Raw genomic sequence first — 6,000 nt, forward strand, 5'->3', positions numbered from 1 at the left:
AACACCAGCCCACCAGCCCAGGACAGAGCTTGCTTTCTTAACCAGTTTCTTTAGTCTCTTCCTGTCTGCAGCCGTGATGCTGCTGCTCCAGCAGACCACTCCATACAGGATGGCTGATACCACCACACAACCATAAAAGGTCCTCAGAATTGCTCCCTGCACCCCGAAGGACCTCAGTTTCCTGAGCAGGTGAAGTCTGTTCTGACCTTTCTTACACCGTGCGTTGGTGTTCTATCTCTAGACATGTTTGAATGTCTTTATCAATAAATGGTCAAACACATGTTGAGTGTCAGCTCAGCTCTTTGTTCCACACATGTATATGTTCCTATGTGATTGGTGTGTTGCAGTCAGAGTGTAAAGAATTGAAGCTGTCAGAGGCTTTCTGTGGTGAAGAGGCTGCAGGACATCAGCTGCTCCAACAGGTGATGCCTTTGTTCTTTGGCTCCAACCAGAACCAGCAATAAATCAGCATGAGCTGCAGCTTATCCACCTCATAGAGTGTATAATAAAGAAACCAAGAGGTTTTAGTTGATAGCTGTCTCTAGTGAATGACCAGCAGTGTCTTGTTCAGGTTGTGAGGAGAAGTAAAAAGCTTACAGCAGCTGGTATTCCCAGATAGTCTCCCATCCAAATACTAACCAGGCCCAACCCTGCTTAGCTTTGCAGATCAGATGAGATTGGGTGTATTCAGTCTCAGAAACAAACCTACAATGTAAGTTCTGTACCTCACATGATTCAAATCTGCACTCACACCTTTTATTTGTCCTTTGATTGCTCCAGTACTGATTGATGCCATCATTTAAGCCAATTTACAACAACATCTTGTAGGAAATGTGGTGCAGAGGTAAGTTCTGTGCCTCATGTGTTGAAGGTCCATGGTTCAAATCCCCACTCACACTTTTTATGTGTCCTTTGGATGCTCCAGTACTAATTGCTAGCATCATTTAAGCAAAGTTAGAGCAACATCTTGTAGGACAGGTGGTGTAGAGGTAAGTTTTTTGCCTGGCATGTTGAAGGTCCCTGGTTGAAATCCACCTTAGTACCTTTATTATCTTCACCTCCTTAATAGTTTTGTGTACCATCATTTACGAAAACTAACAGTTACACCCAGCAGGAAGGATAGTGCAGTGGTAAGTTATCTGCCTCTCATCCAGGAGGTTTTTGGTTCGAATCCAGCCCAGGGCTCTTTTGACACTTTTTAAGATAAGATAAAGATAAGATAAAGTTCTTTATTTCTCCCCACTCCAGGGGAAATTTACATTGTTACAGCAACTTTATTTACAATATATACATACTTTGGCTGTATGACAACCTCTTTCAACCATCATTACAACAAAGTCCACGAAGGACCTTGTGTGAAAGATAGCTCACACATAGGTTGTGTGTCTGTCATGTGGAGGGTCACGGTTCGAATCCCCACTGGGAACCTTGCGGAGGATGATAGCGGAGTGGAAAGGTTGTGGTCTGTGGTGTGGAGTGTCAGTGGATTGGAGTTGAAGGGTGGTTCCAGCAAAACCAAGAAGTTGCCCGAAAAAGGTAAAGAGCGTAAAGAGCGTAAAGAGCGTAAAGAGCGTAAAGAGCGTAAAGAGCGTAAAGAGCGTAAAGAGCGTAAAGAGCGTAAAGAGCGTAAAGAGCGTAAAGAGCGTAAAGAGCGTAAAGAGCGTAAAGAGCGTAAAGAGCGTAAAGAGCGTAAAGAGCGTAAAGAGCGTAAAGTTCTTTTTTATTTACTTCACTGGTGACATCAGTAGATGCTTTCAGTGAAACCACCACTGCAAATATTTATGCATTAAAGTATCACAACTGAAAACTCCCTACAAACGTCCACTTCTAACACCACAAACATTGTCCAGAGGAAATGATATTAGCTGAACATAAAAACATGTAAAACAGCTCTGATGCTTTCATCCTGAGCTCCACTCAAACATTTCACTGTGCAGCAGCTCAGCAGTTTGTTTAAGAAAAGCATTTAGGTTCAATCTGTGAAGCCCAAAACCCACCAGCTTTGAAAAATGACACCATTTACCAGAGTCACAAACTGTAAAAACAGAAGGAATTGTTGGATTTTCTATGTGAATGTGTCGCCTCTCTAGTTAACTCACCCGGTTACGTCTCCATCCTGACGCTGCTCTGCTGGACCGGAGCTTCTGGACCAGCCGGGTGGACCTTCCTTCACAGATCTTCCCGGTGGGAGTGATTCTGAGTCGGCCTTGGTTGACTGCAAACTCCTTAAAATGGACACATGAGAGGAAATCGTGGACAAATCGATACAACAGCTTGTTCGGTTTGTCCTGTTCTTAAATGGGTAGAAAACTGCTGAGAGCTCTCAGTTCAATTCAATTTTCAATTCAATTTTATTTATATAGCGCCAATTACAGTCAAATTGTCTCGAGACGCTTTACAGAACCCATATGCCTGACCCCCAGAGCAAGCCAAAAGGCGACAGTGGCAAGGAAAACACCCTTTTAACAGGGAAAAAAAACCTCGAGCAGAACCCGGCTCTAATGTGGGGGGACCCATCTGCCTGCTGGCCGGGCGGGTTGAGAGGGACAGAAGAGGTAGAAAGGTAGAGATAGAGGGGTAGAGGTAGAGATAGAGGGGTAGAGATAGAGAGGTGGGGGGGTGGGACACAAGGACCATAAAACACAGCCACACATCTGAAGCATCCAGCATCCAGCTCTGGGACCAGGGACACTCGGAGAAAGGACACAGAAAGAAACAGAGTGAATGTAATGCAATAATGGTATATATAGTAAATACATAGGTAGTTAGAGAAGGGCTCAGTGCATCAAGAGAGGTTCCCCAGCAGTCTAGGCCTATAGCAGCATAACTAGGGGCAAACTAAAGGGACGTCAAGAGGGGAAGTCAGTTGTGCAAATGAAAACACCAGCATACCCCGTCAGGGTCCCCCAGTCAGCCCTAACTATAAGCTTTGTCGAAAAGGAAGGTTTTAAGCCTGGTCTTAAAAATAGAGAGGGTGTCCGCCTCCCGAACCCAAACTGGGAGCTGGTTCCACAGGAGAGGCGCCTGATAACTGAAGGCTCTGCCTCCCATTCTACTTTTAGAGATTCTAGGAACAACAAGTAAGCCTGCAGTCTGAGAGCGAAGAGTTCTGCTAGGGTAATATGGTACTATCAGGTCTTTAAGATATGATGGAGATTGGTTGTTAAGAGCTTTATATGTCAGAAGAAGGATTTTGAATTCTATTCTAGATTTAACAGGAAGCCAATGAAGAGAAACCAATATAGGAGAAATATGATCTCTCTTGCTAACTCCCGTCAGTACTCTGGCTGCAGCATTTTGGATCAGCTGTAGATATTTCAGAGAGCTATTGGGACAACCTGATAATAAGGAATTACAGTAGTCAAGCCTAGAAGTAACAAATGCATGGACTAGTTTTTCTGCATCACTCTGAGACAGGATGTTCCTGATTTTCACAATATTTCTCAGGTGGAAAAAGGAAGTCCTACAGATTTGTTTTATGTGCGAGTTAAAGGACATGTCCTGGTCAAAGATAACACCGAGGTTCCTCACAGTAGTACTGGAGGCCAATGTAATGCCATCCAGAGTAACTATATGCTTTGAAAGCAATTCTCTAAGATGTTTGGGGCCAAATACAATGACTTCAGTCTTCAGATTCACAATTGTCATTACATTTGCACCTACCATTGCCAGAAACTTTGTCATATCATCTTGAAAATTGGTCAGCTGACTGGTTATGCCTAGACGATCCCACAGTGTGAAGATTTTGACGATTCATAAAACACTGTTGCCGCGGCAACGCATCGTTGCCGTAATAAACAAAGTACTTTTTGACAGGTTAAAAATGCTCAAATGCTCGCCAAAATTACCACATATATCTGGACGGGCAACCCATTTGATATTTTGGGGAAACTGCACATGTGTGTGGCAAAATGGCTCCATAGCACCACCTGGAAAATTTCAAACAGTTACTACGGCCAGTACGTGTCACCTAGAATTATGAAACTTGGTAGGCATATGTAACTCGTCAAGATGCACAAAAATGTAATTGACACCCATGCCCAAAACCCAACAGGAAGTCGGCCATTTTGAATTATATGTCATATGTTTTGACGATTTGGGGTCATTTTTAGACATTTTCAAAAGCTATAAACTCAAATAGGGTAACACTGAGAGAGCTGAAATTTGACCAGGATGTACTCCAGGCATGGTTGATCAAAAGTTATAAAAATGCTCCGCAAAAGTCTGAGGGCGTGGCCATGGCGGCCTCCTGAATTTTGATGCTTTGCCATGAAACATCAACTGCTGTGTAACTGCCCTAAACATGCTCCAATCTGCCTCAAACTTTACATGTATGATCAGAGTCCAGCCCTGATGACATTCACATGCTGAAATACAGCCACAGTCATAGCGCCACCTGTTGGTTGGAAGGGAATTCTCTATAACTAGCCTGGACATGGTCCGATCTGCCTGAAATTTTACATGTGTGATCAGAGTCTGACCCTGATCACATCCATAGGCCAATATACACTCTCGGTCGCAGCGCCACCTGGTGGATGGACAGGAAAAGCTCTAGAAGTAGCCTGAACATGCTCCAATCTGCCTGAAATTTTACACGTGATCAGAGTCCGGCCCTCGTCGCATCCGTACGCCGACATGCACTCTCGGTCGCAGCGCCACCTGGTGAACGTGCGTGGATTCGCTGATGGGCAAGGATGCGAGGACCCGTCCAACGCTGCTTGCAGCTTTAATTATTATTCTTTGTGCGACGGGAAATCCCCATTTTTGGCGGCCTTATCATACCCCAAAACGCGTGAAACTTGGCATGCTCATCAGGACTGGCGAAAAATTTGATATTTTAGGGAAGTTGCGCATGTGTGGGGCAAAATGGCTCCATAGCGCCCCCTGGAAAATTGAACATTTGGTCATTAGGCCAACTTGCACGACGTTTCATCTACAGCTACAAAATTTTGTAGGCATATTCAGCACATTAGGAAACCCAAAAAAGTCAATCATGGCCACGCCCTAAACCCAACAGGAAGTCGGCCATCTTGAATTAGCTGTAAATTTTTTAAAATTAATAACTCATCGGGGATAAGTCCGAGAGACATCAAATTTGGCCAATATATGCAAACCCACAACCTGATGAAAAGTTATCAAAATGTTCATCTCATTTCAAAGGGCGTGGCCATGGCGACTCCCAAAAAAATGGATCCTTCGCCATGAAACAGGAAGTGGTGTCTAACTCAGCTGTACATGCTCCAATCTGCCTGAACTTTCACATGTTTGATCAGTGTCCAGCCCTGACGACATCCATGGGGTTATATACATTCACAGTCATAGCGCCACCTTGTGGTAGCAGGAAATTGACATTTTTCACACTTTGATGTACTATTCTTAGTACATTGATCAGATTCACCTCAAATTTGGTGACATAAGCCAGAACACATTGATGATGATCCCCACAGAAAATGGTGGCTCGTCATCAAAGGGCGTGTCTGTGGCGGCGCGGCAAATTTCGATTTCTCGCCATGAAAATTGAATTATTAATATCTCAGCTGGAAATGGTCCAATCTGGACCAAACTTGATATGGTGGACACCAGTCCGGGTCTGAACACATCCACACTCATAAATTTAGAAATACTCATAGCGCCACCTATTGGCAACAGGAAGTAATTGTCATTACATTTGCACCTACCATTGCCGGAAACTTTGTCATATCATCTTGAAAATTGGTCAGCTGACTGGTTATGCCTAGACGATGCAACAATGTGAAGATTTTGACGATTCATAAAACACTGTTGCCGTGGCAATGCATCGTTGCCGTAATAAACAAAGTACTTTTTGACAGGTTAAAAGTGCTCAAATGCTCGCCAAAATTACCACACATATCTGGACCGTCAACCCATTTGATATTTTAGGGGAACTGCACATGTGTGTGGCAAAATGGCTCTATAGCGCCACCTGGAAATTTTCAAACAGTTACTACGGCCAGTACATTTTAGCTAGAATCATGAAAC

Source organism: Amphiprion ocellaris, chromosome 19 (genome assembly GCF_022539595.1).
Source record: "Amphiprion ocellaris isolate individual 3 ecotype Okinawa chromosome 19, ASM2253959v1, whole genome shotgun sequence".
NCBI classification, from domain to species: domain Eukaryota; kingdom Metazoa; phylum Chordata; class Actinopteri; family Pomacentridae; genus Amphiprion; species Amphiprion ocellaris.